General features: G+C 41.2%; 1 pseudogene; it reads right to left on the bottom strand.

Moving 5' to 3' along the window:
* Positions 1-670: 670 nt before the first annotated feature.
* Positions 671-13,043, bottom strand: LOC113568432 (annotated as a pseudogene).
* Between the last annotated feature and the right edge of the window lie 652 nt (positions 13,044-13,695).

Below are 13,695 nucleotides of genomic sequence, written 5' to 3'. Positions count from 1 at the left end.
TAAGTGTCTGTAAGTGTACAATGTAGTCACAATGCTCCCTTCCCAGAGAGACTCCAGAACAGTCTGTAAGAGTATCACACATTAAGTGTACTTTGGCTGCTGAAATGGTTTCAATTAATATTCTTTGGCTACAGTAGCATGCCTATAATAAATGTTGCAACAAGACTTCTCATTGCCCTGAGGCTTTGCTGGAGAGTGTCAGTGCCCTCTTTCTCTCCCTCTCCCTGCATTGCAGACCCTTTCACAGACATGAGCAGAAGGCTCAGCCCAGTATCCACTGCACTCTGAGGTCAGTGAGCTGGGCATTAGGAGGAAAGGGCTGATGAGAATGACACTATTAGACTTTGGCTGCCTCTCCAGGGCAGTGGCCACTCATCCATACTGCCATCCCATAATTTGCGCACCCATCCTCTGTCATGCAGTATCCACTCTGCTAGGACCAGAGATCAGCATCACAAGAAAATCTTGCAGCAGTACCGAGGCTGTCATTACTGAGACGTGCTGTCATTATAATTCAGATGTCAGGGATCCATCTAACAACCATCCAAATGCAATAAGGACAGTTGACAAGTGATATATTGGGCTGAGCAATATAGACATACAATATAGACACTGAAAACCAGTGGACACAAAAAAAAAGATACATTTTATTCAAAGATGATGTATACAGTCTGCAGCATTCAACTGAAGTTATAATATACACAAATTCTTGGTCAATTATGTACTTTTTTATAGAAATCAAATTTTAATTTCAGTGCACCATGGACGTGCCAAGTCCTTGGTCTGTCCTTCTCGTTCTCTCATTTCTGTTATCTTAGTCAAAAAGTATCGTTTGACTCAGATTTTACAGCGCCCCAAGCTTTTATTTCTAAAATTAGGATGACATTAATTTGGGCACTTGGAAAGAATTTCATGACCAGGTTGAAATAGAAAATCTCTACTTGGCAAGGGGTCAGGTGCTTTTTCGGTTTGCAAATGTTCAAACAAGAGAAGACATCAAAGGCTTAATTCCATCTTCCACATATTGTATAACAAGAACCACATAAGCAATGCTGTCACTTAAATTGGAAATTCTTTAATTCTCCATGACTCACAATGTTTTAAAATTATACTGGTATGGTTTTTGTCTGTTTTCTATCTACAGGATACAGAACAAGACAGCAAAACTGCTTTTAGAAAATGATGCAATACCACATAACAGCTACACTGCATTACATAGAACTATTGCACCATTCTTGGGCAAGACCAAATAAAGAGCATGTAATCTCAGCTCACCTGGGAGTATTTTATTGCTCCACGTTACTTGAATGTTGACTTACGCACTGCTGATCTTCAAATCTTCATTTCCTGGAAGCGATTTATAGATCCCTAAATATGTGCAGCAGGCCTTTAAATCCTATGCTTGTGAAAGGCCGTAAGGCATAACCCTCATGGCATAGGAACACCGCTAACTCAAGCTGTTCCACCCAGCACAATGACCATCAAGCCGATGGGTCAACAGCTGTAGAATTTCTTAATTTATGCAATAAGATGAGGCTGTGATGCTGATTAATTTATTTTATGTTTGTAATATTACATTTAGAACCCAAAACAGTATAAAGTTCTGTACCCTATGGAAGACTATGGGAAGTAATTTGTGCAATGTATATTTAACGGTATGCATTTCCAACACCATGTCTGTACCTTTAAAGTATGTGAAACATGCAGAAATGGTTTTTTAAGTGAAATATTGGAATTTGCTATGAAATGCTCATAAACCTATGTGAACAAACATAATTTTTCTTCTGTCGAGTTTGGGCCCATGTTCTTCACAGTCTAGTCATGATTCTCCGCCACCACCACCTCTATAGTATGATGTAGGACAGGTGTCAAGACGCTGTGCTGATTCTCGCCAACCACAGGCTGCAGAAAGACCAAAGGTGCAGGAGAAGATGCAGAACTGTGAGCCCCTTTAGGGCCAGTCTCATGCGGCATAGTATCTGTTGCTTCTACAAGCAGTATGGTGTGTACCGCAGAATGACCCTGTCCTGCTGGCCCCAGGTTCAGCCCAGCTTGCTGTTCTGTGCTTGTCTGCACCAAGGGGGTACTATCATTGCTGGGGCCTGAGCCATGGGTCTTTCGGTGCTTTCCCAGGTTGGATAGTGAGCGGAAGGCACGATGGCACAGTGTGCACTGGTAGGGCTTATCTCCACTGTGCGTGCGGGCGTGCTCGGCTAGGCGTGCAGCCAGTACAAATGCCCGGTCGCACACACCACAAACGAAGGGCCGCGTGCCGGCGTGGAGGCGCTCATGGTCGCGGAGGTGGGGGATCTGGCGGAAACGCTTCCCACATTCACCACACTGGCAGCCAGGAAGGAAGAACAGAAAGGAAGGAGAACCCAGATAAAACAGTGAGAAAAGGAGCGCATGAGAGGAAGAGATAGAGCATAAGAGGGAGAGAAAGAGATAGAGGTGAGTTCCTTACAGTATTCTATGTGTTTTAGTTCATATGATAAAATTCTACCTTGAGAATTAGCAAGTGTTAAATTCACATTCTTCACATTCCCAAGTCTCATTTGCACCCTGATAATGTAAACCTCTGACCTGAAAGGGTCTTTCTCCAGTGTGAATCCTCATATGCACATTAAGTGAAGATGCAGTAGTGAAATTTTTTCCACACTGCTGGCAGTGATGGGGGCGTGGCTTTGGGTCGCCTCTAATGGCATCAGCTTCCGGGACTGACGACTCATGGCTCAGCATGTGCTGTTGCAGGGCAGAGTTTGTGGTAAAGCGCCGTCTGCATGGCAGAAAAGGGCAGCGCAGTGGCGTCTGTCCAGAGTGGGAGAGCCGATGAAGGCCCAGGCCCTCCTGCGTCACGCAGCGATGACCACACAGGTCGCAAATCAGCTTCCCTGTTTGCTTGGCTCTGCCTCCAGTCCTCTTCCTGGCCACTCCCAAAACAGAAGGGTCCGTCTTGTGACCCAGAGCTTCCTGCTGTTTGCAGAGGGGCAGGTGGGTGTCCAGTGAGGTCTGGTCCAGGAATTGTTCCAAGCAGGAAGGGCAAGTGACTGGCTGCTTTCCTATGTCAAGAAGCAAGCAGGTAAGGATTTTGAGTACTGTAAAAAATACTTAAAAGAAAAAATTGCTTTTATGTTTAATAAGTGTAGCCATTATAAAATATCATCACAGAAATCCAAATCCATATTCAGTCATCCGCCCAACCCCCAAATTAACTTCTAATCTTACAGTGTTTAATGGTCTATGCAAAGTACAAAATATGCCTGGCATTCTTTCTTGAGAAGACAGTAGGCAATGTTGCTGTTGTTTTCCCTTCTAGTGTTACAGCACACCGATAACCCCTGCTAACATCTCTCACTGCATCAAAGTGCCTTAGTAACAGGATCCAAGACAACACAAGTCAACCGCTAATGAGCTGGGCACACGGGCAGCACTGGTGCAACCGGTATTGATGCTGCACACAGGATGGGCAGTTGGCGTGCTTTGGTTGGTAAAGCTCGTGGTGTATTTCTCTTGTTGCTACGTTTATTAATGCGGCAGTGCCCAAAAGCAGTGTAATCCGTCTTACGGTGTTACGTAACTCACCATACATGAGAAGGAGGTAAAATGTGCTTTTAAAGGCCCCACAACAAGCCTCAAGCCTTAAACCTAAGCTTAGGAGCAACTCTTTCACTAAACAGCATAGACACATGTTATCAAAATAATCACTCTCACTGACACACACACACACACAACCCAAACTCAATTTTCATCAAAAGTATTAAGTATTTAATTTTTAGTACTTAAGTAAGTACATATTAAGTAAGTATAAAATAAACCCTCTGTACCACACCTTGATGAAAGAGGGTGTGGAGCTGCAGGCTCTTCTTACGTGGGAAGCTCTGCCCACAGATGGAGCAGGAGAAAGGGTACTGGCCAGTGTGAACAAACCTGCAGGAGTGACAGGGATCAGGACCAATTAGATGAAAGACAGAGATGGAAAATTTCAGGGTTTTGTTTTTTTTTAGAACATGCTCCTGTTTTACATTTCAGACCTTGGTTTTATTTAATTGTGATCTTTCTTTTTGTTGAGGTCAGGACTGTCTGCATAGGCAAACTGACATTTTAATACAGTTCATCCAGTAGCACCGCTGAGGAGGCACTGAACTTGGTGCCAAATCTGAGGAAGCTGTGTGACAGGGTAATGTGTACTCAACAGGAAGGCTAATGAGACATGTCATGGCATTGCAGCCTAACTTATGGCTGTACACACAACTTATTGTCAGGACACTGTCACATGGCTGGTCTACAAATAGGTTTTGCAGCAGAGTGTAGAGCTGGTTAAGCAGCAGAGAAGTCCATTCCAGGTTTTCATGCTTCTGTGATTTGGCCAAGAGGAGTAATGGACATTCCTCTATGAGTGATATGGGGGGGGGGGGGGGGGGGGACAAACAGTACACTCTGAGCAGTTTGGAAATGATGGAGAGGCAATGGAAGGGAAGGCCCTGCAAAGAGCTACGTGATGGCCTACACAAGTCATGCACACAAGGTAAAACACTGACAGCAATACCACCTTTCTCTCTTTTTCCACCATTCTCCTACTTGCTGTCAGTCAGCACCTGGTTATGACTTGTGGTTCTGCTCACATCTACAGAATGAATGCAGTTCACCTCTGATTCAAAAGCATAGAAATGTACTGGCACTGTCTAATGTTAATAAGGACAATATAGTTTGGAGCAATTTTGTGAACAAGATTCTGATTCTGTAAATCAGATTTTTTCATCAGTTTGTAGCTGTGCAGCATTGTAGGGGGAGTTACAGACTACAGGCCAATTGTTGCCATGCAGTGTTTTGGTTAGTCATTCTCCAATGCATTAATTGTCAGTTTCTGAAAACAGGACTGATATTGTTAGACCATTTCTGGGTGACAGACCAAGCTTAACCCATCAGTGACACCAACACCGGTAATCCATAGGCTAAGTGATAGCTGACAAATTCATTGGCATCAGAGGTACATCATCCTATGGCAGTGAATAGACAGTGAATGGACTGCATTAGTTAGGAAGATAATGGAGATGATAGCAGTCAGGTGAGTGGATGGAAAATCAGAGGATGTCTGCTCTGGCCGGCTAGTTTAGCAGAAAGCAAAGAACAGTCCCCAGTCATGTAATAATCCAGAAACATATGCAACAATGGCTCTCTCTCTCTCTCTCTCTCGCTCTCTCTCTCTCTCTCTCTCTCGCTCTCTCTCTCTCTCTCTCTCTCTCTCTCTCTATATATATATATATATATAGGCTAGCCTATAATGTAAATCATTCCAAACAGTCCTATTTGTATTGAACATAAAATGTGTCAGCAATAGTTAATAGGTAATGTTAAATACACATAGATTCCATTTAATTTTTGTCATCTAAAATATTCATACCAATGTGCTATAGTTAATGCTCATGTTATGATCAATATAATCTATCTAATGCTGTCAAAAACTCAGTTCCTAAACGAGCCCCTCTCACTACTATGATGACTGGCATAAATATTACTTCATTATAATGTCAACCACAAAAACGCACTGACTAATAATTATGCAGCCCAACTGCAGACTCAGGCCCACATAATACTACTTATAGATGATGTAGATATGATATTTGGAAAGGCTATTCAAATGATATTAAATATCTGCCAGAAATGCCAAATATTTTAACAAATTATATGACACAAATAGTACTTGATGAATTTTTGCTGGATGCTAAACCACTATACCCTCATTAGCTCCTGTATTGTTTACTCTAATACTCCCTTCCTTGCTTTTCTTCTATAATCCTGGGTGGACCTTACTCAGACGCTAGACTCCTTACACACAATAAGCCATCTGTGTGCATCACCATTCTTCATCCGCTCCACTGGTTATCAATATTTATATCTACAGTGTTCAAATGTCTGCTTCCTACAGAAGCCCTTTATGGTTTTGCTGATCAGGTTTCCTCTGGCAGGAGACTGCTTACATCTTTCAATCAGTGGCAGTCTGCTTGGTGCTAATGACCCCCAAAATTTGGAATCCACTAAACCAGTCTCTTCATTGCTCATTGCCCATTTCGTCCTTCAAAACCAAAGACCACTCTCGTTTCAATACCCCATACTACACAGGCTTTTTTCTGTTTCTTTGATCTGTTTTAATATCAGTTAACACCACAACCTCTAAGTTAATACTGAGTTAACTGCTTCATCAGTACCTTTATCATTTTTACAGTAATAACCACCATCTTTATATTACCCATTTTGTAATAACCTTAACCATTATTATATTCTAATCCAATGAGCTGACATTGCTATAACTGTTACACTGTCCTCCATGTGACCAGCATGAACCACTGCAGATGTTACTCACTCACCTGTGCACCAGAAGCTGCGTACGAGTGCGATACCTATTTGGACAGTCCGAACAAACAAATGGACTTCTCACTGCCGTATCTTTCCTTCACCATCCTTTTTCATTGCCCTGCCCATCTCCATCTCTCCTCCTCCAGCTGCCTCTGTCTCTGCCTCCTTGTGGGCATGGAGCAGCTGGTGCTTCTTGAGCGTGCCCGACTGGGTGAAGCTTTGCCCACACTGCTGGCACACATGGGCCCGCCGTGGTGTGTGTGTATGACGGTGTCGACCTAGGTTACTCTTGTAGGCGAAGGTTTTGTGGCACACGTCGCAGCAGTATGGCTTGTGCCCACTGTGGCGCAGCATGTGGGCACGCATATGGCAGCGCCGCTTGAACACCTGGCCACAGGTTGGGCATGGTGCTCCAGGGCGGTTCCGGGTGAGAGGTGGCATAGACTGGGGGGCAGGGTTAGAGAATGAGGAGGAGGGAGTGTAGGAGGTGGAGGAGGGTTGGGACACTTGAAGAACACAGCCTACTTGCTCATTTGTGCTGTTGACAGGACCCTGCAGTTGAGTCGCTTCTTCTGAGAAAAAGAAAGACAATGAGATATACAAATTTCTGACATTATGAAATTAAACCTCTACTTGTGAAATCATCACAAGGATCTTCTGATGCTAAGTAAATAGTATATCAGGGCCCTACCTGTGGTCTTGTTCAGGGTGTTCAGGGATCTTGGTACATGACTGGTGCTGTGGGCCACCGTGAGAGGCAACCCCTCTCCATTCACCCTGTGCTGCCGCCGGTGGTAGAGATACTGAGTGGTGTTCATAAACTCCTGTGTGCAGATGGTGCAGCGGTGCAGCATGCGCTCAAGACCATGATTGGAGCTGCGATGGATTGCCAGTGCTTCCTCTGAGCTGAAGCCTGAACCACACTGCACACACAGAAATGTGTCTGCAGAAGACATGCCTGAGATACCAGAAAAGAAGCATGGGGGGGAAGCATCCACAGTGTCCCTGCTTTGCTGATTGGAAGCCAAGTTTTTCACCATTACTCCACCCTGGAGATCATCCTCAGTATTCTCCTTGTTTTGTGCACCAGCTTTCAACAATATGCCTTCCTGTTTCTTAGTTCCTGTATCTTCCTCTGTAGCATTGGTTGCACACTCACTTAATCTTACTGTCTCTTCTTCTCCAGGGCCCTCTACATTCTGCCTTTCTTCTGCTTCTATTTTCACCTCACCTCCATCTTCTTCGTTCTCCTCTGATCCAGTCCCACAACATAGGCCCGACTTGCTGTGCTGCTGCCACAGATCAAGAGACATAAACAGAGTCCCACATTCACCACACTGGTAACGGATTAGAGGAGCGGGGGGTGGCTCTCTGTGGATGGTTTTTGGAGCTTCTGGGTGAACTGGGCAAGGAGCCTGTCAGAGTGGTGGTCTTTACTCCCAGCTGATAAGATTGAGGGCACTTATGGTGGGACGAAGCTGGCAAACAGTTGGGTAGTTTGGGTTGGGGCTGGACAATACCTGGAGCAGCCTGAGAAAGTAAGGGGTAGTGAGAAAGACAGAGACATGACATTGCTTGATTTAACAATCAAAGACTCAATTAACTCCAAGACGGGCACAGAAAATAATTTTCATGAAGCAATAATAAACTACCTTGTAATAGTTTACTTTTTTGTTCTAGCTTTATAGAGCTTTGATGTTCAGTATACCATCACTGGCCAATAGAAAACCTATGTCACTGTCTACTTCATCTTATAGTGTAATTATATACCTGTGTACAATTTCAGTAAATGAAATTATCAGTTGCCATGCATAATTTGTAAGTAGCCTGTAACCCTGTCCACGACTAGTTAGGCTCTGACTACTAGGCTATCACTGATTTGATACCTCCTGAGTGGAAGACCACTCTCAACAAATATCTGTAGTGTTAGTGGTACAGTAGTGGGTTTAGTGCTGTTGGGATTGTGTCATGAACAGCAGTGTGGCTGGAGATTTTACATGTCTGTGTCCCTGCTGAGTTGAGAAATCCAGCCAATCAGAAACCAACTGATGTTCAACACAGACTGAACACAGAAACAGATCATTGTACCACTTGCTGGATATTTTGGGTATGTACAAACATGAGACAACATTTTTAATTAACCTAAAAATGTAAAATACACATGAAAGTGAAACAACACTCAGCTGTACAATGGAGGTCTTTCATAAAGATTTAATAACAAAATGTAAATTCACCAGCTGTTTTTAAAAAAGACAGAAAGCCTTTTTGAATTATCTATCACATACAAGGGTTATTACTCTAACCTTTTTAAAACTGTGTGGAATTTTTCAGTGTGATAATGATTTGGTTATATGAGGTGCAAGTTTGAAAATGTGTCATAATTCATTAATTCCTTTTTCAGGTTCATTAAGAAAGATTTTGAAGAGTCAGTGAAATATGTGCAACTGTAATTGCTGATATGTACCAATAGCACAATTTTATTCTACCTTTTGAAATCCTTGGTATAAAACAGAAAACATGCTGTTCCTTACCAGGAAGATCATCTTCCATTTTAAGTAGTAAGGTAAAAATTTGAGTCCAATTTTCCTCACAGCTGACAGTTAATCTGGTTCAGCTTTATTACATTTCATAGACCTGGCTTTGTGTACTACAGCACTTCCTGCATTGTGCCCACAATGTATAAATAAAGCAACTGGTGTCACTGTAATTACAAACACAAAAACAGAATACTGATTTAGACTGCAGTAGCAATACAAGGTGTAGTCATATTGGTTTCATGCCACTGGTTTTATAAGGCACAAGCATGTTCATTTAATGTTCACAACTGTTAAAGCACCTAATTCACTGTTTGCACCCCCAGAGAAAGCAAGTTAGCACAGCTGTGTGTTCCATCACATTTAAACTATGCTACAAATATATAAAAATACATTTAAAATAAACTGTTTTTATCCTTCCTCAAGATACAAATGACTGATTAATCAGATTAAACGTGTCTTAAAAGATAATGGAAAACACTGACTTCATCTTGTTACTATACTGACATTAGCGCTATATTTCAGTGAGAAATAACATTTTGCTATTGTACCAGCTTCCAGAAAATAATACCATTGTTTAAATTTAGTGAAATGAATATGTAATCCAGAACCTGGATGGTGACCTAATTACAGCACAAAATACGTTTACAGAATGGCCTGTATTTTTAGATAATGCTAACCAGTTTTATGTAGCTAGCCAATGTAGGGTGACCATACATCCTTTTTCTGTTTTTGTTTTTTTTCACCCCTGGACATATTTGTAGGTCTTTTGGGGACCTAAAAATGTGTCCAGCCAGGATTTTTAAATGCCTGAAATGTTCTGGATTGGCTTTCTATGGTGACTATAACGTGTGACTGTTTTTGTATTGGCCTCACCATTCTTTATAGATCCCAAATCACAATTGATTGTGATGTAAATGCCCTACTCATAACCGCTAACCAGACTGCTTCACAGCTTGTGTGTGTAGCTGCTTCACAGACATATAAGGCAACAGAGAATTCATGAAGTCTACCTTCTATATGATCTTTTGAATGGCACCTTAACAAGGCATAAAAAAATGTCCAAACAGACCTGATACTGATGCTTTGACGGTTGCGCTCTATTTATTTATTTTTATGTTGATGTCTAATTTGTCTGTGTACAGCATGCGACAAAATAATTTGACATAAATAAATCTCAAGGTCACACCCCCACTACCTACACACCGAAACGAATTTTTAAGCTTGTAAATTAACAAATTGAAAACAACTCTGACAGAATTATAGATGTGGACAGAAATTGTATTAGACTAGTTTCACACATGTGGATTTACCACATGGCTTATTAACATGGCATTTTCATATCTAAAACAGATTGATCTTCAGGAAGGTATACCTGGATACACTAGAACTACTGAAAAGGGTCTAGTAAAGTGGTGGATTTTTATGACAACTGATTTTCATTTATTCTATGACCAAAAAAAAAAAAAGTGTTGTGTGTGTGTTTGTGTGTGCCATATTCAGTAAGTTTCAAAGCATTCTGCTAAAATAAGTCAATTTGTATGTATGTTCTAATGACTAGCATAATTAGTGCTTCAGTCATTCGGAGTAATGCGAGCATATTGCCATTATTTAAATCGGCTACATTTCAGACTATGCTTTCTGAACTACATGTCCGAACAGACACTAGAAGGTGATAAAGTTTATTTACTGGTGAATCTTTACAGTTTACCGTTTACATTTTACTGTTTATTTACTGTTCAGGTGCTCAAGCATGTATGTTGTACATCAATGCAAAGCTTGAAACATTTGTACTCTTTAATACAATACTCCCAAATGTTGCTTCTTTTCAAGCATTCAGGTTAAAGGAGCAATAAGCCATTTACCCAGCGATCTTCTTCACATTATTAAACAACCATTATAGTGACACCTAGTGTCCTGGATGTTTCAGAGTTTCAGTATTAAAACATGGCTGCCTCCATGTCAGTGACCCGCTCTTTAAAGCATAAACTGGTTCATTTCAGGACTATAAAGCACTTTGATTCTTCATCTTATGTGAGCTATGCTTTGTAAATAAAATGTACAAATAATAACTTTCATAAATACTGTCTGCTACTTTTTTGCTGGTAAAAATTACTTATTACTCCTTTAAGTAGTAAATTAAAACTTGGACGCCACCTAAAAGGTAAGCAAAGGCAAACCAATGAAACATTTGGCAACATTCAATAATGTCAAAATGCAGTTTCAGCTCTAGATCTGGCTACATATTTACTTGTAGCCAAGTCTGGTGCAGTACCTGACTGGGAATTGAAGTACAGTTGTTCTGAACTGTACAAGAAAGGTGGCAATTGAGGTGGTGGGCCAGAACATCCTTCAAAGAGGTAAAAAGTTGCTGGCAAGAAGAGCACATATACAGGGAGGTGCTGGCCATCTCAGTGAGCCTGTCAAAACACACACAAAGACATAAAATGAACATAAGTACAAAAGGTGAAAGACTGGGGAGTGGGAGTGTGATTATGTGTGCGTGTGTATGAGAGTGAGAAACCCTGAAGGTGCACCAATTAAAGTTTAGACCAGTTCAAAGCTCCATCACACTAATCGCATTCTGAAATGAAAGTGCATTAGCAGTGCATTAGCATTCCTGTAGGAGTCCTGACGTGTTAACGGGCTTGTGTGAATTGCATTCTCTTGCTTTGGGCTGTGTTTGTGTGTGTTGATATACACTGAAGACATATGGCCATTTAGAAACTTTGGCAGTGGTTACTTCACCCAACATGCAACACAAAAAACAACTTAACAAACCAACCAAACAATGCAAAGCATCACTTGTGTAACACCAGTTAAATGTCAGGGAATACTCAAAAAGCATGATAGCTCATTCTAACATTATGAAGATAAAATACAGAAAACCGATTTCCTTTTTATATCAAACCATATAGTCATTTTACATGTGTGCAGACTGAGAAGACTTGAAAAATAATTGTGGTTACAGAAAACTACTGAATTTTGGGCCATCAGGTCTGCTATATTTTGCCACAATAGGAGAAGAATGTTCCCAAGACTTGGACAATTATTTAATTACATCAGCCTTCAAACTATTTCAACAATCCTAGTTGTCGCAAAGCCTGCATTCTTGCAATGCTAGATTGTTGAGGCACTTGAATTCTATAATCAATCAGTCATATATCCATCTGGACAGAGGATAGAGAAGTTAGTACCAGGTATTTGCTCTTTGAATAGCTGGGGACGGTGGACCGATGAACGGAAATAATTTTGCGGATCGATGGAAATTCCTTTAAACTTCTTGGCACCGTTAAGTCTTCCCGAGTGACAAGCGCAGTTCTTTCTTTGCTCACTGAAATACATTAGTGTAAAATACCGGCAGTTGACGTCCAGATTGTTTTAGGACGAGGGCTTATATATGCGCCAGAAAGTCTCAAACGCGTTCCTGTAGACAGCCGTAAAATGAGCTAAACTAGTGCTGCAAACTGCATCAAGAGCATCTATGCTAGAAAAGATCTAATAACAGCGACATACATACTCCTCGGGGGTTCATCCTTCACATTATGACATAAAACGCTGGGAGAGAGACAGCAGGTGCATCTTTTGGCCCATCATCAGTGAGCGATATTTATCACTTGTGCAATATTGCCCCCCAGTGTAATTGCTGCACGGCACTAGTATAGCATAATGGTCATTCAAATAACTACCAGCTAACAGAGCTTCTGCTGAGAAACCAGTTACCTGTTTCTAGTAAGATATCAAGTCAGCTAACTATTGCAGCTAAATATAAGGTTTATATCCAGTGTGGTATTTGCGTAGTTACTTAGAACATACGCGATTAAGTGTTGTGTAAAACATCAACTGCGGTGGTTAAACGATTTAGTTTTGCCATGCAGTGGTTTTTGGCAACCCGATCAAACCATTCTAGTACATACAACTTTCTATGGTGTAATGGCCGCTCATTTCTGCGGCGACTGGTATCTATGCTACTCGCGACTACAACTCTTACCACTGCAGCTAAACTCTGCAGGTGTAAGAATAGTGACAAAAAGGAAGCTAAATAAAACATTTGTTGACAACACATTAACACGTACAGATATTATTTAACTGCATTTTACTCACTGTAGAATTCCAATCTCACTCTTCTTGAAGAAGTCGGGGTGCACGTTGCAATAAAACTTAACCGGATTGGCTTGATTAATCTTGGGTAGCTTATGCACCAATCACGGCTCAGCAGTCTTCAAACACTAAACGAGCTCCATTTTTCGTCATAAAGTAGCGACGAGTAGGCTGTATCATAATGTTTGGCAGTGTCTCCGGTGGTAAGCTTACCATTTTCAGACGTCATTGAGCAATAAATAAATAAAAACATGATCTCCCCCTCCTCCCATAGGACGTAAGGGTAGAAGAACTGTCCTTAAACAAATTTTTGAGTTGTTGCTATAATACATGTCTAAGAATTCATCAATGTGGGTAATTATTCCGTTAAATTTAGCATCAAAAATGTGAGCCTAATATCACGAGTTTAGTTTTAGTTTAATTGGGGTTCTGCACCTATTCTTGCTTAATATGACCGATTTAGTAGGTCTATCACGTCAATCGGCAGATCCTTAATGCCTTCGTAGTGCCTCTGCGCAAGTGTCACCCTTCCTCCTTTAATAATGACTCCTTTAATTTAGTCATTTACATTTACGGTATTTGGCTGACCTTTTGATCCAGAGCGACTTACATATTTATCAACACTACACGCACCTTGTTATTGTCACCAGCTACAGGAGTACAGGTGTTTGGTGTATATATTATATATATATATATATATATATAT

The sequence above is a fragment of the Electrophorus electricus genome, chromosome 8, assembly GCF_013358815.1.
Source record: "Electrophorus electricus isolate fEleEle1 chromosome 8, fEleEle1.pri, whole genome shotgun sequence".
NCBI lineage: Eukaryota > Metazoa > Chordata > Actinopteri > Gymnotiformes > Gymnotidae > Electrophorus > Electrophorus electricus.
Note: the sequence above shows the minus strand (reverse complement) of the source record. Positions and strands in the feature narration are given on the sequence as shown.